The sequence below is a fragment of the Oryx dammah genome, unplaced genomic scaffold, assembly GCF_014754425.2.
Source record: "Oryx dammah isolate SB20612 unplaced genomic scaffold, SCBI_Odam_1.1 HiC_scaffold_11163, whole genome shotgun sequence".
Lineage (NCBI taxonomy): Eukaryota > Metazoa > Chordata > Mammalia > Artiodactyla > Bovidae > Oryx > Oryx dammah.
Window position 1 is genome coordinate 292895 of NW_024080556.1, and position 25437 is coordinate 318331.

At 38.0% G+C, this 25437-nt stretch overlaps 1 long non-coding RNA gene across 1 annotated transcript in view; it reads right to left on the bottom strand.

Moving 5' to 3' along the window:
- Nucleotides 1-8807: 8807 nt before the first annotated feature.
- LOC120860670 overlaps nucleotides 8808-25437 on the bottom strand; it is a 66402-nt gene continuing 49772 nt past the window's right edge. The window contains exon 4 of the long non-coding RNA XR_005720407.1: nucleotides 8808-8907. This is a non-coding gene — a long non-coding RNA (uncharacterized LOC120860670). The remainder of the gene's footprint in view (nucleotides 8908-25437) is intronic.

The window sequence follows — 25437 nt, forward strand, 5'->3', positions numbered from 1 at the left end:
AAGATTCTAACTCAATTTACTTGTAATGCTTTTGAATATCTCACTTTATATGATTTTGTCAGTGGCTGTTCTAGATGTTGCAATATAGATATGTCCCAGTCTACTGGAACTGATGTCTTATCATGTTAAGTGAAGTGGGCTACCTTATTTTCATTTAGGTTTTTTATTCTCCTCACTTTTATATTTAAGTATTTCTTCTATATACATTGAGCACCAAATCAGATGTGAAAATTTTTGTTTCAACCATCGAGTATTATTTAGGAAACTTAGAAAAAGTTGGACAGACAAGGGTTTAATTCTCAAAATATACAAGGACTTAATTTTCAAAATATACAAAAACAAACAAACAAAACCCAAACAACCCAATTAAAAAAATGAGCAAAAGACCTAAATAGACATTTCTTTAAAGAAGACATACCGATGGCCACAGGCACCTGAAAAGATGCTTAACATCACTGTCAGTATTGTGCTTGTGTGCTAAGTTACTTCATTCGTGTCCAACTCTTTGCACCCCTTTGGACTGTAGCCTGCCAGGCACCTCTGTCCATGGGATTTTCCAGGTAAGAACACTGAACTTAGTTACCACTTCCTTCTCCAGGGGATCTTCCTGACACAGGGATTGAACACCAGTCTCTCACGTCTCCTGCACTGGCAGGCAGGTTCTTTACCACTAGCACCACCTGGGAAGCCTCAGTATTAGAGAAATACAAGTCAAAATTACAGTGAGATACCACCTTCACCCTGGTCATAATGGCCATCATTTAAAAAGTCTACATGTAACAAATCCTGAAGAGGGTGTGGAGAAAAGGGAACACTATAAATTGGTTAGCCACTATGGAGAAGAGTATGGAGGTTCCTCAAAAATATAAAAATAAAGTTGCCATATGATCCAGTAATTGCACTCCTTGGCACATATCCAGACAAAACTGCAATTCAGAATGATACATGTACACATATGTTCATAGCAGTACTATTTACAGTAGCCAAGACATGGAAATGACCTAAATGTCCATTGAGAAATGAATGAATAAAAAAGGTATGATATATATATATATATATAACATAGATTATATAATGGAATATTATTAATGGAATATTACTCAGCCATAAAAAGACTGAAATAATACTATTTGCATGGATAAACCTAGAGATTACCATACCAAAGACTCACAGATACAGAGAGCAGACTTGTGGTTGCAAAGAGGGAGGAGGGAAAGGGGAGAGTTGGTTTGGGAGTTTGGGGTTAGCAGATGCAAACCAGTATATATATGATGGATAAACAACAAGGTCCTACTTTATAGAATAAGAAGCTATATTCAATATTCTGTAATAAACCATAATGGAAAAGAACAAAAGTTGTATAGTCTACCTCTATTTTTATTTATTCTGGTGTTGCCCTTTCCTTTTTGAAGTTCTACACCTTTTGTTATAATTCCATTTTTGTTTAAAGAACTTCCTTTAGCCATCCCTTATGGACAGTTTAAAATAATACAGATTATAGGGTTTTTCCTTAACTTTATTTCTCTTTAATTTCTGAGGAACATTTTTTTGCCACATGTGGAATTTAGAGTTGGCAGTTCTTTTCCTTCAGTATTTCACAAATATTGTGCCACTTACATGGTTTCAGATAATCAGTGTTGTCCTATAATTACTACATTGTTTCTCATTGGATAATTTCATAATTTTCTTTGTCCTTAGCATTCCTAAATTTAATTATGATGTGCATTGGCATGGATATTTTGTGTTTATCATATTTGGGGTTAGCTTGCTGCTGCTGCTAAGTCGCTTCAGTCGTGTCCGACTCTTAGCGGCCCCATGGACTGCAGCCCACCAGGCTCCTTCGTCCATTGGATTTTCCAGGCAAGAGTACTGGAGTGGGGTGCCATTGTCTTCTCCGTTGGGGTTAGCTTAGCTATTTGTATCTGTAAGTTTGTAGCTTCCAACAAATTGGGGAAACTTTCATCCATTACTTCTTTGAATATTTTTCAACCCCACTCTATTGCTTTCTTCTGGTATTAAAATTATACAAATGTTAACTCTTTTGCTTATTTACTGCAGGTTCCTGAAACTCTATTCATTTTCAGTGTATTTTCTATTCTTCAGATTGGGTGAACTTATTGTTCTATTCTCAATTTCAATCATTCTATCCTGTGTCAACTCCATTCTACTGCTGAATTAAACAGTGGGCCATTGTTTGTTTCCCGTTATTATGTTTTTCTGTTCTATAATTTCCAATTGGTTCTTTTTTATAAATTGCATTTATTGACTTGGATTCTCTATTTTTTCACTTATTTAGAGATTTTATGATTATTTATTGAAACATTTTTATTATAGCTTTAAAAAAAATCCTTAGATAATTTCAACATCTGAATGATCTTGGTGTTGGCCTCTGTTCTGGAAGCAGTGCTCGTCTGGAATTGTTGAAGGTTAAGATTGGAGAATACTGCAATACCTTGTCCAAGATATATGGGAGGCAATATGGAAACCCTGGAAACTCCTCATCCTGCCACTCCTCAACTTTGAACTCAAGGTCGTTAAGTAGCCTGTCTTCTCTTTCCCTCCTTTCAGAAGCTCATTCCTGTTTGTTGTCTTATCTTCAGAGCTTTCACATGAACGAGTGACCATTTGAGAAGAATGAGGCTACTCCATCTGGTGGAACTGTGAGTACTCGTTACTTTTTTGTAAATATAAACACTTCTTTCTAATAAAAGAAAGAATCAGTGGTAGAAATGACTTCTAAAGTACTCCTTTCAAGAAAGCTGATAAAAACACAAATATGCAATTCAAAGTATAGTATTCTAAATCCAGGAAATAAAGTAGCATAGTCCCTCAGTCGTGTCCAACTCTGTGATCCCATGGACTGTAGCCCGCCAGGCTCCTCTGTCCATGGGATTCTCTAGGCAAGAATACTGGAGTAGGCTGCCATTTCCTTCTCCAGGGGATCTTCCTGACCCAGGGAGCAAACCCGTCTCCTGCTTTGCAGACAGATTTTTTTACCATCTGAGCCACCAGTGCTTTAAGATGTATTGGCTGAGTTGGACATGAGTTTGAGCAAGCTTCGGGAGTTGGTGATGGACAAGGAAGTCTGGTGTGCTGCAGTCCATGGGGTCACAAAGAGTCAGACACAACTGAGCCACTGAACTGAACTGAACTGAGGCTGAGTTTAAACATTGTTTATGTTACATTTTTTATGCACACATTATAAAAAAGTACTTGACCGTGGCTCTGAGGATGAAATCTGTAGGAACTTGCTGAGAGCTCATCAGTGGTTATTTCCTATGTTCTCACCAAGAAAATCTTTAATATGAATATAGTTGTATAATACATAAAACTTGTGAGATTGAATAGATTTCATTGATTTCTTTTCTTCTTAAAAAATAGCATGGAAAATGAAGTACAGAAAATGTATAACTTATTTAAGGCCATTCAGCTAACTAGTGGTGCAAGAATCCAGACTAGGGGTTATCAAGTTGTGGTTCATAGAGAGTCAGGAGTTGCATCACCTGTGAACTTGTAAAATACACAAGTTCTCAAGATCCCTCCCTGACTACTGAAACAGAACCTCTAAGGGTGGTGCCCAGAAATATGTTTTAATAATCCCTCAGGTTGATGATTCTAATGCCCATTAAAATTTGATAACTACTGGCTAGGCATTGATCTGCCTCCCAGGATCTTTCTAATAGTATACCTAATAGGGTGCTGCATGTTTTAATCTAATGGATCCTTTCACGTTATTGATGGCACTTATAACGTACAGAACCTCTGTGTCATAATGTGTTCATAACCCACTGAAGAGTCTTACATTTTGGTATTTATGTCCTCTGCATTCTGGAGGGGAAAAAAAGTCATTTCCTGGATTTCTTCTAAACTCCTTTCCCTGCGAATATAGCTAATGTCATCATCTTGCAATACTCTCATGGGGGCAACCCTAATTGTTTCTACTGACCTTTTTCAGAGCACGGTAACCTATAGTTCAACAAGTAACCCCAATTCATGATTTGCATTATTCTATTTTCATACCAACATGTGGATGCCCTTGGATAAAATCCTAAGAATTTCAGGCCAGAGCCCTTGTTTCTTTGTTTTTAAGATTTCCTTCAACAAACATTCAGGACATTGTACCTCTCTCTCTCCATTTCTACTCCTGACTGAAACAGTGACAAATTGCATATGGGGACACAATTGACAACTATAATAGGCTCAACTTGGGAGACTGCTCAAAGCTCTCATCCATCCCTCCGTTCGAGTAGACACTATCCTCCTGAGATTTCCCAAATGACTAAATAGCTCCCTGGAGATAATATCAATGACCTTGGGAAGGGGCCTTGAAGAGATGTACATCTTTGTGGCTGTACTTTATCAGTGAAAGTTGCTCAGTCATGTCTGATTCTTTGGGATCCCAGGACTCACATGGCCACCCAAGCTTTTCCTATGTTATCTGTGCTGAGTACATAGTAAATTAATTATTGTCAATATATACTTCTAAAAACACTTTATATACATAGTCCCCAAACTTATCAGTGCTAACCTATTTTAGGGCTGGGAGATATATTTTGTGGATGGACTATTAGATGTCACCCCTAGACAGAATATAGCCAGCACCAGATATTGCTCTGTGCTCTCTCTCCTTGTTTAGACAGACTACTGCCCCTAGGCAGCCAGCGATGGCAGTCCTATAGATAATGGAAAGTAGAATCAGCCAATGATTGGCAGGAGTTACATAATCCACCAAAGCAGTAACAGATTAACGGTCTTCCCCCATATCTTCCTACACATCTCAAGAAGCTAAAGAGGATGGGGTTGGTGGGACACTGAATTATGATTATCCTCTGAACTTCCTCCACTTCACTTGCAGTGCCCAACTCCTAACATTGGCCATTGAATGTCTTAGAAACCTGGGAATATCCTAAATATAAACTGCTTATAGCAACCATGTATTCTCTAAAAAGTATTTAGTATTCTATCATTGTGGGATGAAATGATGAAAGCAGAAATCCTTTCAGTATTTAATTGTTATGGGTACTCTGACCTGATATTTGCACTCTTACAAAAATCAACTCTCATCTTTAGATATATGAAGGCATTTCTTTAATGTGTTCTTATTAGCATAGGTATTTGATAATTTCTACTTTTTGGAAGTCTGATCCTAAAACTTCTCATGCCCTTAAAATTAATCCCAGAAATATGAATTTGGTTTATAGAAAAACAATTGTGTGTGTGTTTGTGTGTGTATGTCTATATACAGACTGTTATTTTTCCCTGATTTCTTGGGGATTCCCTAAATTCTAGGACTTTGACATTATCCCATTTATTTGAAATTCTTTAGTGTCTTCTTCTCAGAAAGCCTTGAATTTAGACAGTGGAACTTTTCTAGACCACCTTTTCCTAATGAATATTTTGATGATATATTTTTTATTTTGTACTGCTCATCCTAAACATCACTCTTATTTATAGAGAAAGAAAATGGTGCCTCTGGTTGGAATTACCTTATAATCTCCTTTTTATTTTTTATTTTAATTTTAAAATCACCATTAAACTCAAAGTTCTCAACTCTCAGTCTGAGAGATCTAGATGGTACATCTTTAGGACAGTAGGTGAAAGGCAGGAGCTGTCGTCAATATTAGTTCTCTCTATTCTGCAGACGTTATCTCATAGCTCTAATGGAGGAAAGTATTTTAAACAGGTTGGAATTTACCCTCATCAGCGTTACTGTTTGTTTGCTTCCTTTTTCTGGCCATGCAGTCGTATCACTATATACCTCACCTAGATACTGCTACTACCTTTCTTTAAGAAACTCCAATTCAATCAGCACTTAACCAAAGTTAAGCTGGAATTCAATATTCAAGCTTCATTGAGCCCACCATCCAATCCAAGAAACCAAGATAGATCCGATATTTGTTGTCAAAAAAAATTTAACACTGTGTCAGCTTGAGACCACTGAGTTCCAAACCTCTGTGGATCGGACCCATTTGAAATATGTTCTACAGAGACTGTGTCTCTTCTTACTCATTACATCTTATAAATTAGAAAACCAAACTTAACAATTACAGATTGTCAAGGATGGCAGTAAGGCTTTAGTAGTCTTAACTGGCATTTCTGAAGTTTTAGACTGAAAATGAAACCAGAAAGAACTCCTTTCACTGCCCTGGCAGATGCTAAATTTTTGAGAGTGTGGAAGAGGAACAACATTTTTGGATATTCCCCAACTGGTAGACTGTTTCTGTTAGTACTTCTTTGTTATGAAGACCCAAGGAAGAGGGCTGGCCAATGTCAACTCAAGAAGAAAGATGACAGGACAAAACATAAAATTAGTCATTCTCTTAGCCAAAGGCACAGGTTGGAAGCTCTGGTGAGCATGCAAACTGAATTTGAAGGGCCATGGAGATTTATATTTGAAAAGGACCTAGACTTTAAACTCACCAAGTTGTTACCCAATAGAGATGATTTAAAATTTTAAAATTCTGTCTAAACTGGAAAAGACTAAGATATCACTTAGAAAGTTTATTTTTTCTTCTCCTAGAAATGGGAAGGGAGAAGTTAAAGAAAGATAGACCAGTTACAAAGAAATATCTATAGTTTCTTTGCATATCTGAGTAGTAATGTAAGTAAATTTGCAACCTTACTACACATCATTCTCAAAAGCTGAATGGTGGAATAGGTCAGCTTAATAGTAACAAATCCCTGTTCCTTTATTCATTCAAATAACATTTGAATTTTGGTCTTATCACATTCTTTTATTGTATTAAGACCTTGAAATAATTTTTCTTCTGTTGAAACATTCAGATGGAATTTTCAATACAATCAATTGTATATTAACAATTCTTCATCATTAATTAATTAATAGTATATTAACAAAGGAAAAAAGAATTGTCTTGAAGAAGGGTCAAACTCTTCGGCAAGCAAACACTAGAACGTCAAATCTAGTTGTCTCCAGACTTTCATTTAGTCTCTTCAAAGAGCTGCTTTGGCAGGTCTTAGGACTATTAAAGATCACTCTGAAACAGGACATTGAACTCCAGAAGTTAGCACAGTGTTATGTAAATGACGCAAAGATGGCCTCTGTGTATTGACCCCTAGGTTGTTAATTTCTTCACAGCAGGCTAGCATTCATTAGTTCAAAAGCCCATCAACACCAAACTCAAATTTTTGTACATGCAATTGTTTTAGAACAAATAAGCATTTGTTTAGCCATTTAAAGCTTACTGGTTTTGCATACTCCACAAACAACTGAACCCAGCATCTGCTAGCAATAGATAGACAAAGTCCAGGGCTATTAAGTCCCTAAGCTCTTCTGCTGTTACCTAGGCACTCCCAGTTGTACTGCTGAGCAGTATCACCAGAGCACCATCTAGACATGCAAGCTCCCTCTCTGAGCCTTCTACTCCTGGAAGTCTTCTTATTCTCTTCTGCTTCTGGATGGTGGTCCCACCATAGCCTCTGGACACTCTCATGCTGTGAAGGACTTTCCCCACATGCAACCTTGTCAAAGTGTTGCCCAACTGAAGTATGTGTGTGGTGGTCACCTCATGATTGTATATTTTCTTGACTAGTCCCCAAATATCTTAAACCCCAACACATAGGTTCCTAAATAGTCCCTGGCCCCCCTGTGCCTTAAAATGCATAGACCATTGTTGTTTTGTGGTCCTGGAAACCATGACATGGTGTTTTCTGTCATGGTATACCTAAATGCCTAAGGATGACCGTGGATAATGGGATTTGAGGAGATTATATGAACTTTGCTACTTCTTCCAGAATCAACCTGTCATTACACGTTTACCATGTGATGTAGCTTGAGTGTGTTCACGCTCACTTTAAATGACAGGGTAAGGTAGCCTTCTAATAAAATTTGAGTATCTTCAACTTTAGAAATCATATTTTGTAATATCAGGTAATAATAGGTTGAGGCTTTAAGCTACTTGAAATAATGAAAATGATTTTGCTAGAATAGAATAGACTCGATGACATGTTTATATTTTTTACTTGTGCTCGAATTTGTACTCATAAGCAGTTTTCAATATGGAAAAACAGTACTTCCATAACTGCCCACATCAATGGACAATGGATTGATAGGATAGACATTTGTGACCATTATTTGATCATATTCATACCTTTCACTATTGCTTTTAACTTTGAATTTAGGCAATGGTATTCTTTATCATTTGCCAATTTAACCTTTGCATAAAGCAATACTTGAGTTTGAATTCAGGTTGCAAATATTTTATTCACATAGTGGTACATTTCCTTGCAATACATAACTGCTGTTCCATTGTGCATGCATGCTAAGTTGCTTCAGTTGTGTCCAACTCTGTGCAACCCCATGGACGGTAGCCCTCCAGGCTCCTCTGTCCATGGAATTTTCCAGGCAAGAATACTGGAATGGGTAGCCATTCCCTTTGCCAGGGGATCTTCCCAACCCAGGGATAGAACCCAGGTCTCCTGCATTGCAGGCAGATTCTTTATCATCTGAGCCACCAAGGAGGCCCCAACTGAATATCGTAATTTAGCCTCTTGTTGTTGTTCAGTTGCTAAGTCGTATCTGACTCTTTGTGACACCATGGACTGCAACACACCTGACTTCCCTGTCCTTTACTATCTCCTGAGCTTGCTCAAATTCATGTCCTTAGAGTCGGTGATGCTATCTAACCATCTCCTCCTCTATCACCCTTTTCTCCTTTTGCCTTCAGTCTTTCCCAGCATCAGGGCCTTTTCCAGTGAGTCAGCTCTTCACATCAGGTGGCAAAAATATTGGAGCTTCAACTTCAGCATCAGTCCTTTCAATGAATATTCAGGGTTGATTTCCTTTAGGATTTACTGGTTTGATCTTCTTGCAGTCCAAGGGAGTCTCAAGAGTCTTCTCCAGTACCACAATTTGAAAGCATCAAATGTTCTCAGAAAACTTACATTAACCTATGGGTGAGATAAAGCCAATTTTATAATAAAATGTTGACTACTTCAGGTAATTCACTAAATACTGTACTGAAAGTGAAAAACAGAATGATTATATGGGTACAGAATGGTTGTAAGTGTATATAAGTTGCTTACCATTGTGATTGTGGGACTGACTTTTATAAAGCTGATAAAAAATTAAGTAGAAACTTTTAAAGTAGAGGCCCTTCTGTAGGGGAAAATTTTGTGATTAGATTTCCTGAAGTAGACTCAGAATGAGGAGATTCTATCCCATGTGAAAGCTCATTGTGGAACACTCTACATACACCAGTCAGTCTTTCTCACCAGTTACTGCAGTGATAACATACCGGGCCCAGGAAAAAGAACCATGGTAATAGAATGGATATTATTCTGTGCCCCAAAACATGGGCTTCCTTTCACCAATGATTAGCTAACAATGACATTAAGTAAGTACCCAGTTTACCAATATCAGGCCAAAGTTAAATCACCAGTAAGATGTTATTCCCTAGTAGATTACCTGGCCAGTGGTGGCCGATCAGCTACACTGGGCTCTCTCTATCATAAAGTTTGCAGAAATCACTCCTCATTAGAGAATAGACCTTTACTGTAAAGATAGATTTGACTTTTCAACAAACAAAATTTTTGCCCGCATCATCTCATCTATGGACATGATGATAGCCTTAACCATTAATATAATATTCCACTCAGCATAGTTTCTGATCAAGAAATTGCTTTTATAGAAAAAAAATGTAAATCAGTGAATTAATAACTAGAGGACTGGCCACTTTACCATGTATTCAAAAACCCAAAAGCAGCTGGACTAACAAAATTAGGAAGAAACATCAAAGAACTCATTTCAAAAGATAGATAAAATTCACAAAACTTTAGCTATATTTTTAAAAAAAGAATATTCAAATAAATAAAACCTGATATGAAAAAAGAAACTTTATAAGACACCACAGAAATAAAGGACCTTAAAGGACCACTATGAACTACAAACTGGATAACCTAGAAGAAACAGATAAATTCCTAGAAGTATACAGAGAGCAAAACTGACTCATGAGGAATAAGCCTTTTCTTTTATAATTGAAGTATAGTTGGTTTACAATGTTATGTTAGTTTCTTGTGTACAGCATATTGATTCAGTGTTCTTACAGATTATATTTCATTATAGGTTATTAAAAGATAACGGGTAAAATTCCCTGTGTTGTAGAGTATACCCTTGTTGCTTATCTATTTTATATATAGTAGTTTGTCAATAACATACATCTAATTTGTCTCTCCTACCTTCCCTCTCCCTTTTGGTAACCACAATTTCTTTTTTAATATCTGTGAGTCTGTTATGTTTTGTATATATTTTAATTTGTATTTTTTTAATATTCCATTATAAAATGGACGTCATACGATATTTGTCTTTCTCTGACTTATTTCACTGAACACAATATTATCTAGGTCCATTTACATTGTTGCAAATGGCAGTATTTTATTCTTTTTCAGGACTAGGTAATATGCCATGATTGCTTCCATGTCTTAGCTATCATAAATACTGAGGCTATTAAACTTGGGGTACATGCATCTTTTTGAATTAGAGTTTTTGTTTTTCTCAGATGTTTACCCAAGTGAAAATACTGGATCATATAGTAGTTCTATTTTCAGTTTTTGAAGAAACCTCCTTACTATTTTCATAGTGGCTGAACTGATTTACACTCCTACAAACAGTGTGTGAAGATTCTCTTTTCTCCACATCTTCTCAACTTTTTTATTTGTAGATTTTTTTAATCATAGCTAGTCTAGACAGTTCAATAATAAATAAGGGCAATGAATCAGTAATAATTTGAAGAACAAACTTTCCAAGAAAAAAATTGTCCAGAACCAGATGGTTTCACTGATGAATTATACAAAACATTAAAGAAAAATAATGCAATCCTTCTCAAACTATTAAAAAAAAATGAAGAGGAGTGAACACTCCCAAATTTTTACAAAATGAACATTACCATGACACTAAAGACATATAAGGCACAAGAAAACTACAGACTAATATCCCTGATGAATATAAACACAAAAACTGTCACCTGTATATTAGCAAATTGAGTTAAACAGAAATATTAAAAGGATCACATACCATAAGCAATTTGATTTTATCCTTGGGATTCAAGGATGGTATAACATACAAAAAAGTCATTAAATTCGATATACCACTTTAATAGAATGGAAGACAAAAGTCATGATAATCTCAATAGATGCAGGAGCCACGGGTTTGATCTCTGGGTCAGGAAAATACCCCATAAAAGGATATGGCAATCCACTCCAGTATTCTTGACTGAAAAATCCCATGGACAGTGGAGCCTGTCAGGGTACAGTTCATGGGTTCACAAAGAGTCAGACACGACTGAGCAACTAAGTACAGCAACAACAAAGGGTCATTTAATATTCTACAAGGAAGCCAAGAATACTCCATGAAGAGAAGCTAGTCTAGTCAATAAACAGTGTTGAGGAAACTGGAAAATCACACATGAAAGAATAAAATTGGACCCCTATATCACACCATACACAAAATTCAACTGAAAATGGATTAGAGGCTTAAATGTACAATGCTGCTGCTAAGTCACTTCAGTCGTGTCTGACTCTGAGCGACCCCATGGGCGGCAGCCCACCAGGCTCCCCCGTCCCTGGGATTCTCCAGGCAAGAACACTGGAGTGGGCTGCCATTTCCTTCTCCAATGAATGAAAGTGAAAAGGGAAAGGGAAGTTGTTCATTCGTGTCCGACTCTTAGCGACCCCATGGACTGCAGCCCACCAGGCTCCTCCGTCCATGGGATTTTCCAGGCAAGAGGACTGGAGTGGGGTGCCATTGCCTTCTCCGTAAATGTACAATACAAAGCTGTAAAACTACTAAAGGAAAACATAGAGCAATATTCCTGATTCCTGTTGGCAACAGTTTTTTAAATATGACCACAAAAGTACAAATAGCAAAAGCAAAATTAATAAATAGGACTTCATGAAACTAAAAAGCTTTTAACCAGCAAAGGAAACAATAAACAAAATGAAAAGGCAACCTATAGATGGCAACCTACAGAAAATATTTGCATACCACCTGTCTGATAAGGGGTAATATTGAAAATATATAACCAATTTAATTCAACAGCAAGAAGAAAATCCAATTAAAAAATGGGCAGAAGATTTGGATAAACATTCTTCCAAAGACTATACACAAATGGCCAACAGGTACATGAAAAGATTCTTAACATTACTAATTATCAGGAAACTGTAAATTCAAACCATAATGAGTTATCACCTGTTAGAATGGCTATCATCGAAAAGACAAGTGATAACAAGAGTTGGTAAAGATGTGAAGAAAAGGGAATTCATATGCCCTGTTGATGGGAATGTAAATTGGTGAACCATTATGGAAAACAGTATGGAGTGTCCTCAAAAAATTAAAAATAGAACTAATATATTATCCAACAATTTCACTCCTGGGTATAACTCCAAAGTAAATGAAAGCACTATCTTGAAGAGATATCTGCAACTCATGTTTACTGTAGCTTTATTCATAATGGCCTAGATATGCAAACAACCTAAGTATACATTAACAGATGAATGGGTAAAGAAAGTGCAGAATATTTATATCATAATTCAACCATAAATAGAAGGAAATCCTGCCTTTTGTGACATGGCCCAGAAGGTCATTATGCTAAATGAAATGTCAGACACAGAGAAATACATGTTCTCATTTATATATGGAACCTAAAAAGCACTAAACTCACAGAAACTAAGAGTAGAATGTTGGTTGCCAGGGGCTGGGGATGGGGGAAATGGGGAGCTGTTGATCAAATGGTAAGAATTTCTAGCTATGAGTAAGTTCAGGATACCTCCGGTATAGCATTACAGATTATAATTAATGTATCTAGTAATATTAACGTCTCAATAAGGCAGGGGAAAATAGAGGCTTATTTAGTAACAAGGAAGCACAGAATTATGGAGACAAAGACTCACTCCTAATGTTTATGTCTTTTCTCTTACATTTACTAAGAGGGCTGCTAATGGATCAGATGGAATAAAAAAGCCCTTGAAGAGGATCCTATTTGTCCAATGAGAAGGAAAAATAAGAGCACAGATAGGAAGAAAATACCTCTGTTGACACAGGTATATATTATGCTTTTCTTTATGGAAAAAGCATAAAGATTTAATGAAGCAGAAGATTTAACAAGGTGACAATTTTCCTTTTCCATGAGAATTCCTTAGGGGCTGATTTTTAAGAAAGGGAGGGATAAACATTCAGAAGGACAGATACACAACACCTTGTGTGTGGTTTTCACTAGGGAGGGAGTCATACAGTCATGTTTTTGAAATGCATATGTGAGTATGGGGAACTGGTAACAGGATGGCAGCTTTCAGATGTGGAACATGAGCTAGGACAGCTGGCTGGCAGTGAGTGGGCTGATATTTAACAACTGGAAAAAGAAGAATTATTTGGAAAGAGGTAGACTTCAAATTTTAAAAAGATTTTTATATAATTCGCTGCAGAAGATCTTTACTTCTCTAAATCAGTCAGAATGCAATTACTAAAATGGAAACCACATAGTTTTTTTTTTAAATCAAAGATAATTTAATATAAGAAATTGGTTAATCAATTGGAGATTAACTTATTAGAAGTTAAGTATTGGTAGTATCCCATGGACAAAGGAGCCTGGTGGGCTACAGTCCACGTGGTCACAAAGAATTGGACACGACTGAAGCGACTTAGCATGCATGCATGCACATTGGTTAGTATTGGAAGACTGGCCATACAGAATGGAAACACAAAACAACACAGAGATAGTAATTACAGGAAGCAGCTACTAACCCTAGCTTTGCCCATTCGATAGAGAGGTGGTTGCGATGATCAGAACCTGCAACTCTAAAGGAGGGGCCCCAGAAATCTAACCGTAGCCCAAACCCAGACCTCTGAGGGATGAGTGCTACTTAGCTTGTGCGCACATCTTAGAATCAATGAGGTTGGTTCTGAGAATGGTAGAAGAATCTGAGAGCTGGAACAAACTGTTTCTAAAATAGGGAGAAGAGACATTGATGGGGTGACACTGATAGGAATAGCAAGTAAATAATAAGACATAAATTCTTTCTTCTCTTTCCTATATTTCAGCTTCCCCCTAGAGCCCAACTTTTGGCCAAACTTAACAGAGAGCCAGATGGCCAAGGAGAAATGTAATTTACAGAGTATCAGCTCCAGCATCACAAAGCCAACTAAAGAAGATGGGTTGAAGCTGAGAGAAAATTGCATAATCACTAGCCCTCTCTCATTAAAAGACCTGTGGTAATGATAAATATTATTTTTCAGAGCTTCCTGGATTCAGACTTGTAGTTCCAAGTTCTGTTAATGATAAGATTGCTCTCAAGTTGGCCTAGCTATTAAAGCTTCAAGCATAGGTTAACATCTCTAAACCCTGTAGCCTTTACCTGGCCAAGGCATTAAAAAAAAATCCCTGAATACAGTATATTTAATACATATGATTAAGTGCCATTTTCCCCTCTCAGTGGTCTTACATAATTACTTACCTAGAAAACCATGAAATGAAAAGCAATGTGAGTTTCTCCTCCTAATAGACTTTTCCCTTCTCACAGTGTTTGTGCTTCCCTGTAAAGCAACTCAATAAAATGCAAGAGGACCACAGATGTGTGGGTTTATAGTTGGTCCTCTGTCCCATATATCCTCCCAGATTTTATATCCAAATGTTTAAGGAAGCTACACATTCACTCAGAGAATTTCTTCTATGTCAGGGTCTGCCAGAATGCAATACAAGACATACCACTGGTAGTTGATAAGAATATTTTACTTAATGCCTAGATGGTACTTCAGCTTCACTCACCAGATGCTGACTGGAGCCTCTGCATTCACAATCCAGTCTCAGAAGGACTGTTAGAAGCCTCGGTGTACCTTATTTGACTCTGCTCTTCTGTCTATTCCCTCTCCCTGATATGTTTTAGGGACTCTGGCTTACATTCCTGCAGTCATTTCTTGGCCCATTATCATCCCTCAGCTCTCATTTTAGCAATCTTGCCTTAACTTTCTTTCTTTAATTCTCTCAGTGTCTCAACTTGGGCCTCAAGTGCTTCTTTATATTCCCATAAGCCCCATCATTTCATGGCAAATAGATGGGGAAACCATGGAAACAGTGAGAGACTTTATTTTTTGGGGCTCCAAAATCACTGCAGATGGTGATTACACCCATGAAATTAAAAGATGCTTGCTCCTTGGAAGAAGAGCTATGACAACCTAGACAGCTTATTAAAAAGCAGAGACACTACTTTGCCAATGGTTGTACCAATTGGTTTTTTACAAAAAAAAAAACCCCCATAGCTTTACCAAAGCTATGGTTTTTCCAGTAGTTGTATATGGATGTGAGAGGTGGACTATAAAGAAAGCTGAGCGTTGAAGAATTGATGCTTTTGAACTGTGATGTTGGAGAAGACTCTTGAGAGTCCCTTGGACTGCAAAGAGATCCAACCAGACCATCTTAAAAGAAATCAGTCCTGAATATTCATTGGAAGGGCTGATACTGAAGCTTAAACTCCAATACTTTGGCCACCTGATGCAAAGAACTGACTCATTAGAAAGGACCCTGATGCTGGGAAATACTGAAGGCAGGAGAAGAAGGAGATGACAGAAGATGAAATGGTTGAATGGTATCACCAACTCAATGGATATGAGTCTGAGTAAGCTCTGGGAATTGGTGATGGACAGGGAGGCCTGGCGTGCTGCAGTCCATGGGGTTGCAAAGAGTCAGACACAACTGAATGATTGTATTGAACTCAAGCTCCTATTTTTTCAAACATCAACCCTGCTTAAATTTTCATCCCCAGGGTCCCCTTTCTGCAGCCCACCCACTATTTCCATGTCAGTTCACACAGCTTCGAATTCCTCTCAGTTCAGAGTTCCTTCTTCAGTATCTGTGATAATAGTATCTGTGAGACTATTGGTACTGTGGTTTCAGAATCTCTCTATTGATTTCAGATTCACTGTCCTCCAATTTCCCCTCTTATTTTTCTTTATTCAGTTTTCCTTCCCAGCGTCTCCAGACATTTACTGTGTAGCCAAGGTCTAGCTGTTTGTTTCCTTCTCCTTGCTCTTACCATCTTCCTCTTTTCTTGAGTTCAGTCTTGGAACCAGGACAGCCAGACTCAGGCCACTTCTCTAGGTTCTATATTGACATCTCAAGCCTTACTTCTTTAGCTTGAAGAGTAGTTCTTTCATCTAGAGTTGTGATCCTTCCTACTTTCGTGCCCACATTTTTATTTTTCACTAAATTTATTTAAGAATAAAAAGGATCCTTGGAGAAGGAAATGGCAACCCACTCCAATATTCTTGCCTGCAAAATCTCATGGTCCGAGGAGCCTGGCAGACTATAGCCCATGGAGTTGCAGAGCCCATCATGGCTGAGCGACCAAATCAACACCAAAAGTGATCCTACTTAAAGAATATTATTAAATAAACCTGAAGTGATGGTGTACAAAAGGGTTTATGTTGGGAAATATTCTCCTGAAGGTCTTCAGATGATTAAAAGAATGAGTGGGTGGGTCTAGACTTCTCTAGACTCTAGAAGGCTCACTGGACTTCTCTAATGACGAACATGTTGTTTTCATGTTCTAAGTAAGATTCCATTTAAGAAAGCAATCTGTCATGGAATCCATGATCTTCAATGCTTGGATATGGTTATTGCTGCTATTCAATGATATTTATAATTTTCCTCAACTTACTTCCTGGGCAAGAGGAAGCCTGAAGTACTAAGTTAGAGCTAAAGTCTTGAGGGTATGTAGCAGACACAGTGAAGAGGCAAAAGAGTTTGGGAACAAGAGTTATTGCATAGACTGAACAGACCTAGGCAATCATAGTGGAGGCAAGGATCCAATATGGCAAACAGAAACACATTAACCAGGAAAAGCTTGTTGAATACCCAAGAATATAGAATAGAACAGGAAGGCTAAGGGTTCTGAAATAGGGTGTGACCTGAAGAGATAATGTGCAGTACTGAAGGGTAAGCATTACCAGTACTTTCTCTAGGCGGCTGCAGTTCCAACCTTCCTGCAGCTGGAGGAGTTGTTAGGAGTGTGGGGATCATGCCTCTAATGGTACCAACAATAGAAATGACCAAATTGCAACAATAGTAACTGCCAAAAGGAACAAAGCATTTAGGAAAACCACACCGAATATATGCCGCCTTTGTTACTTATAAATTATTTACTGAGTGAAACAGCTTTTTATTGTATTAAAGTTCCAGGGTGCTTAGCAGAAATGGAGAAAAATGGTGAGGTAAATGATATAATAGTAGCTTATGGTATTGTGATTCATGCAACACTGGGCATAAAGTGATTCTTCAGTGACTTCCTGAAAAATAACTGAAATGTTCAGTTGTTTAATAGTATTACAATGGAAATGCCGTGGAATTCAACAGCTGTCAACAGAGCTCTTATAAAATTTCACTCCCTTCTTCCATTTTCTCTTCTACCCCTATCCTCACTCAAATTGATAAATCTGGAATATTTTGATTTCTTCCTTCTCTCTATGGCCACCCAATCATCAGGATTTTATTTCAGAGAACTAATGCTTTCACCTTTAGGTTATTATCAAAAATTCCTTTTGAGTATGGTGCTATCAACCCACGTTAGTAATTATACATTTAAAGTAATTATATATTTATAACAAAGTTTATTGACCACCATCTTTCTTCTCATTTTTTCCTATTGTGAAGTTTTGGTTTTGGTGGTTTATTATTTGTCTTGTTCAGGCACTTTCATCTTTATTTTCTCCGGAAAGCATATATAAAAAATATACTGAGATCTCTGCATTTTTACACATATCTTTCACTATTATAGTTAATAGTTTGATTGAGTTCAGTCATTTCTCTTAGTAGTTGAGCTCAGTTCAGTTCAGTCACTCAATCGTGTCTGACTCTTTGTGACCTCATGATCTGCAGCACGCTAGGCCTCCCTGTCCATCACCAACTCCCCAAATTTGCTCAAACTCATGTCCATTGAGTCAGTGATGCATCCAACCATCTCATCCTCTGTTGTCCCCTTCTCCTCCTGCCTTCAATCTTTCCCAGCATCAGGGTCTTTTCAAATGAGTCAGTTCTTCACATCAGTAGCCAAAGTATTGGAGTTTGAGCTTCAGCATCAGTCCTTCCAATGAACACCCAGGACTGATCTTCAGAATGGACTCGTTGGATCTCCTTGCAGTCCAAGGGACTCTCAAGAGTCTTCTCCAACACCACAGTTCAAAAGCATCAATTCTTCAGTGCTCAGCTTTCTTTACAGTCCACCTCTCACATCCATACATGACCTCTGGAAAAACCATAGCTTTGACTAGATAGACCTTTGTTGGCAAAGTAATGTCACTTCTTTTTAATATGCTGTCTAGGTTGATCATAACTTTTATTCCAAGGAGTAAGTTTCTTTTAATTTCATGGCTGCAGTCACCATCTGCAGTGATTTTGGAGTCCCCTTCAAAAAACAGTCTCTCACTGTTTCCACTGTCTCCCCATCTATTTCCCATGAAGTGATGGGACTGGATGCCATGATCTTAGCTTTCTGAATGTTGAGTTTAAAGCCAACTTTTTCACTCTCCTCTTTCACTATCATCAAGAGGCTCTTTAGTTCTTATTCACTATTTGCCATAAGTGTGGTGTCATCTGCATATCTGAGATTATTGATATTTCTCTCCACTATCTTGATTCCAGCTTGTGCTTCAGCCAGTCCAGCGTTTCTCATGATGTACTCTGCATGTAAGCTAAATAAGCAGGGTGACAATATACAGCCTTGAAGTACTCCTTTGCAGATTTGGAACCAGTCTGTTCCATGTCCAGTTCTAACTGTTGCCTCTTGACTGCATATAGATTTCTCAGGAGGCCGGTGATTTCTCAGGTGGTCTGGTATTCCCATCTCTTTAAGAATTTCCCACAGTTTGTTGTGATCCACATAGTCAAAGACTTTGGCATAGTCAATAAAGCAGAAGTAGATGTTTTTCTGGAACTCTCTCACTTTTTCAGTAATTCAACAGATGTTGGCAATTTGATCTCTGGTTCCTCTGCTTTTTCTAAATCCAGTTTGAACATCTGGAAGTTCATGGTTCACATACTGTTGAAGCCTGGCTTGGAGAATTTTGAGCATTAATTTGCTAGTGTGTAAGATGAGTGCAATTGTGTGGTAGTTTGAGCATTCTGGCATTGCCTTTCTTAGCAGAGCCTTTCTTTGGGATTGGAATGAAAACTGACCTTTTCCAGTCCTGTGGCCACTGCTGAGTTTTCCAAATTTGCTGGCATATTGAGTGCAGCACTTTCACAGCATTATCTTAGTAGTAGGAGATTCTATTCCACTGTCTTCTAACTTCAAATGTTGCAGAAGAAAAGCCTGATGCTTTTCATTTATAGATTACTTGCTATTTGCAGGATGTTCTCCATTTCTTGGATTTCAAAATTATTTCCAGGATATATATGTGTTTTATTTTTCATATAATATGCCTAAAACACTGTAAATAATACCCTTTTCTCTTGTCCTTTTAAACAATCTTCCTTTTGAGGTTCGAGATCATTAATTTTACAATCAACAGTGATCACTCTTTCCTCTGTGGCTGAGTTGCTAAGTTATGTCCAACTCTTTGTGACCCCATGGGCTGCAGCTCACCAGGCTTCCCTGTCCTTCACTATCTCCCAGAGTTTGCTCAAGCTTCTGTCCATTGAGTCAATGATGCCATCAGATAATCTCACCTCTGTCACTACCTCCTCCTCCTCCCCTCAATCTTTCCCAGGATCATGATCTTTTCCACTGAGTCTTTTCTTAAATTTATAGTGGGAAATTAAGAATTAATTTTAAAAAATACAGAATTTCCTGCCTCTGGGCTTAAATTATTACAATGAATTCTCAACATTGTTAGAGCAATTTTTCTTAAATCTTTACACTTTAAAAATTGCTTTTGTCTCTTTCTCACTCAGATTCCTTAGGTGACTTCTCAGTACTTTAAAAACAATATCCAAACTCCATAACACAGCTCACAAATCTATGCATGACTTAATCTTTTCAAGTTAGTCTTTCTCTGATCTCCCAATCCATATGGTTCAGTCACAGTAAGTGTCCTTTCTTCATTTCCCTGACTTTATCAATATATCACATCATTACCTTCAGACCATTGTATATGCTACTCTTTCTGCCTTAGATGCTTTCTTTTTGCCTTAAAACTTTCACTGGTATCTCATGTCATGTTAAGTACTAAGGCTTTGAGGAAATCTTCCTGGCCTAGTATGTCCAATGTAGATTTATCCTTGCATGTCTTTAATCTCACATATTTCCCTGGTCATATACTTAACTTTGCATGTGATGGGAGTATTTTCTACAACGAATTAACATTTTTATTAATATTTTTATTGATGTAGTAGCCTCTCTACTAGACTGTAAATTCTGAGAGAGAAGGATTCAGTTTTATTTCTCTTTCAACAGCTTATATGCAAGCAATAAACACACTCGGGCTAACTTAACTCTCAAAATATTTGTTAAAAGGTCATGGATTAGCCCACAATATCAAAAGAAAAACTGAGGAATCATTTTTTTAAAATGAAGGTAATGTAATAATTACTGTGAGCTAGAAAGCAGGATGAACAACTGAGTAAGACCATACCACAAAGAAAAATTAGTGCTACTTTCTATCCTTGTATCACTCTGCTCATGATTCAGATTCTCATGGGAGAATCCTATTAAACTAATTTGGGCACATCTAAGGCTTATGGTGGGAAATATGTAGTTTCCCAGACAAAATAAGAATGTTGCCATCAATGAAAGGAATGGATGCAGAATAAGCAAAAACAACAGAGGTCTGCTAAAAAAGTATTCACTCAAAGCTATAAATATTTGTAGAATGAACGGACATCTGAAGTAGACTAAACTTAGTGAAGTTTACCACTGTAAAAACCATAACAGAATATTTGGAATTATTCAAGCCATATTACTGAAGTATGACTGAAATGTAAAGAGTAGTACATATTTATTGTATACAACTCTAGGAATTTTGAGTAAGTATACACCTGTGAAACCATCATCACCATCAAGAACAGAGATATATCTTCTGGGCATTAGACATGATTTTATAAAATAATGGTCATAACTGTTATGCAAATGTTTGCACATTTCTCAAACTTTTCTCGCACTTGCAACAAAAACATTGTCAAACAGAATCTGACTTGATACCCCCATATATTTTATAGAAAAAAAATGGAATATGGGATTCTGATTGAAGCTGGACTGCAAAAATCCAGGACCTTTGGTCCTCGGGTTCCCCTTTGCTCAAGTTTTCTGGCCCCTCCTCACTCTCATCCTATTAGCATTTGAACAGGACTAGGCAGATAACTGGGCTTCCCAGGCAGTGCTAGTCCTAAAAAAAAACCCACCTGCCAGTGCATGAGACAGAAGAGATCCGGTTTCTATTTCTAGGTCTGGAAGAGCCCCTGGAAAAGGACATGCAACCATTCTAGTACTCTTGCCTGGAGAATCCCATGGACAGAGGAACCTGGCGGGCTATAGTTCATGGGGTTGCAAAAAATCATACATGACTAAAGCGACTTAGCACGCATGTAGGCAGATAATTGTGTGCCCTGATGAACAAAGGTCTTACTACAAAGAGCACTGGATTAAAACCACTGGCCTAGATGAGAGGGAATCTACCTAGACGGCAGTACCACTGTATGAAAATAGGAAACCCTAAGACCTAATTTTCTTATCTGTGAACTGAGAAGGGCTTTCCACAAAAGAGCAGGGAAATAGAAATGCTTTTAAATTGTGTGGTAGGTTTCCAAATGTTTGATTGCTTTCTTAAACTGCCAGACATTTTAATCTGTGAATTCAATTATTTATTAATAATACTAAGCTTATCTTATGTGTGGTAACTTTCTAAATATCCTACACATAGCATCTAACTACTCCATCCATGGGATTTTCCAGGCAAGAGTACTGGAGTGGGGTGCTATTGCCTTCTCCGATAGGATCTAGAGATATAGGTTATATTAATGTCAACAACATTTCACAGTGTTTTTAAAATCAATTGATCTTCTGAAACTTTCAATATTTGTGTAGTGTATTTCCTTGTAATTTTTTCCAACCATTTTTATACTTAAAAAAATTAAAAAACAGAAACCTCAACTAAACAGAGTCAGGAGACCAGAAAGGGGCACTCATGCCGTGTGAAAATAGCAGAACCCAACAGGAAGAAGAAAGACTCCTCTTCTTCCCTGGCAAGGACCCAACCAATGAAAAACTGTGAACTATTTACTATAGCCCTCCCAAAGTCCTTTTTACCCTCTATAAAAGAGTTCACTATCTCTTTCTGTACAGCAACTTGCATGAGGTTAGCCAGGGTTGCAGACTCCAAACTGCACTTTTCTGCTGATTCTGGATAAATCCATATTCACTGGAGAAATATTTGGCAGTCCACATTTGCTTCAGGTCAACATTTTTGTGGTCTACAGGGGACCAGAGAAGATCCTCAAAGGCTCTGGGGCTAGTGAACAAACAGGTACAGGACCCACAGTTGAACTCTTTATCCCTCACTGCTTTTCTCACTGAGGCTGGAGTTTGAAGGTCTTTCTCCTGGATCCAAGCTCATGCCCTCTTTGTATTTGAAGTTCTCCAACCTTTAGTCAGGATCTATTTTAAGTTTTCATCTTTCTGGTTAAGACCTTGTTCTTTACGCAGGTACTCATTTGGCACTTTGGTCTGATTTTGAAATAAAACTATTTCAAACTAGTTCTGGCTGAGAAGCAATCAGCCCATTCGTCTGGGAAAAAGGAATGATTCGCTGAAACTGTGTACATTTGGCTATTGGCCCTTTCCTTTGGAATAAGGGCTGTTCTCTGGAAACTGGCTGAAAAAGCTCTTTGCTTGGCTTCTCTGGGACTAAGCAGCTTCCTTAGAACTGTCTGGTATTAGCTTGCAAGCTGTTTGAATTGAACTGTTTGAGCTGAAAGCTGAAATAATTGAAGATTGTTTATTTACACTACAGAAAAACCTCTGAAAAATGGGGTCCCAGTTATCTAAATATTTTGAAGTTGCATCCCACAAAGGAACTCTGTTAAAAATCACCATCTTCCTCATTTGTATTTCTAACTAAGTGGACTGACTAGATCAAAGGCAATTTAGAGTATCTGTGGCCATTATGGAGAACTTTAGAAATCCCTGAACATAGTTTTCTTAAAATCAATTGGATTGCAATAGCTCAAAAATTTCCAGAACTGAATGGAATGCTTATTTCAATTGATTTTTTTGAGGCTTTCAAACATTATCAGAAGTCTAAAATTGTCTCTGTGCAAAACAAAGTTTTAAGATTAACTAAGGTAAACAAAAAAGATTAATGGCTCCTAAAGCCTTGAAAACATGGAAACAGTGAGAAACTTTACTTTTGGGGGCTCCAAAATGGCTCCAGATGGTGACTGCAGCCCTGAAATTAAAAGACGCTTACTCCTTAGAAGAAAAGCTATGACCAACCTAGACAGCATATTAAAAAGCAGAGACATTACTTTAGCAACAAAGGTCCATCTAGTCAAAGCTATGGTTTTTCCAGTAGTCATGTATGGATGTGAGAGGTGGACTATAAAGAAAGCTGAGCGCCAAAGAATTGATGCTTTTGAACTGCGGTGTTGGAGAAGACTCCTAAGAGTCCCTTGGATGGCAAAGAGATCCAACCAGTACATCCTAAAGGAAATCAGTCCTGAATATTCATTGGAAGGACTGATGCTGAAGCTGAAATTCCAATCCTTTGGCTACCTGATGCGAAGAACCGACTCATTGGAAAAGACCCTGATGCTGGGAAAGATTGAAGGTGGGAGGAGAAGGGGACGACAGAGGATGAGATGGTTGGATGGCATCACTGACATGATGGACATGAGTCTGAGTAAACTCCAGGAGTTGTTGATGGACAGGGAGGTCTGGCATGCTGCAGTCCATGGGGTCACAAAGAGTCGGACACGACTGAGCGACTGAACTGAACTGAGAGCCTCAAATCCTTCTCGCTTGGCTTTTTCTCAGGCTCCACCTCTGGCAACATCTTGTCTCTCTCCCTCAGCTCCTCATGGCCAGACTCTGCCTCCAATGCCATCTTCCTCTTTCCCTTCTACACACCTATGTTCCCGCTATAGCATTAGTGCACCCATATTAATTCTCTCTCCAACCTTGCCCTTTCCTCTGAAATTTTCCCCTTCCCTTTTGGCTCTGAATTTGTCAGAACCTTTCCCTTTAAAATGAAGCCTTGTGAGATCCAGAGGTTAAACCCTTAATTTCTTTTATCCCCTGGACTAAAGCTGAACTGTGAGCCATATTCAAGTCTTCAGTTCAGTTCAGTTCAGTTGCTCAGTGAAGTATTCTCCCCAAATAACTGAAATCCTCACAAATTTGTTGAGGAATTTAATACAGTCATTAAAACTTATCAATCTGGTTTCTCTGTCTTATATCCGTTACTTCATATTCTTGTTGGTGAGAGCCAGGGGCAGCATTGGATGAGAACCTCTAATTGGAAAAATCCTAAAAGTTCTCTAAAATTACAACTAGGGGACCAGCTCAGTAACATATTGTATGATCAGACTCTGGCGTTGCTATGCGAATTCATCAAGCAATTCTTAGGGCTTTTCCTAAGCCCATTGATTGGAGCAAAATTCAGACTTGCACACAAAAATTCTGATGTATCTGTTCATATTCAACACAATCAACTTCAGTTATTTATAAAGAAAATTTCCGTCTTCTTCCAGATGTTGATTCCACCCAGGGAAGTTTTTAAATCTATTTACACTAATGGGCTGGAGAAGGCAATGGCAACCCACTCTAGTACTCTTGCTTGGAAAATCCCATGGACGGAGGAGCCTGGTAGGCTTCAGTTCATGGGGTTGCTAAGAGTCAGACACGACTGAGTGACTTCACTTTCATTTTTCACTTTCATGCATTGGAGAAGGAAATGGTGACCCACTCCAATGTTCTTGCCTGGGGAATCCCAGGGACGGGGGAGCCTGGTGGGCTGCCGTCTATGGGGTTCGGACAACGACTGAAGCGACTTAGCAGCAGCAGCAGCAGCAGCATACTAATGGGCTAAACTGGGACCTTTCCCTTCTAATATAAAGGACCAAGAATGCATGTCCATTCAGATTTATTTAATCTGACAAACCAGCTATCTTGCACTCTAGATGAGTAACCTAAAAGGAAGATCACCAAAATTCTTAATCTTCAACTTCAACAAATAAAGGCTCCTAAATGAAACTAAAACCCTGCCAGTTTCTGCTATTACTAAAAAGAACCAATACATTGGGAAAGAGATTGTTATAAAATTAAGCACTTCAAACACCATCAACCCTCTAACCAACTTTCCAACATCCTCCCAATTCTCACTGATGGGGTTTCAAGGAACAACTGGTGTCTTGCCAATCCCCTCTCTGAATTGGCTCGGAGAAACATTTCTCCAGATTGAGGATGACTCTCTCCCAGTCCTAGCTGACACTGGAGCCATAATTT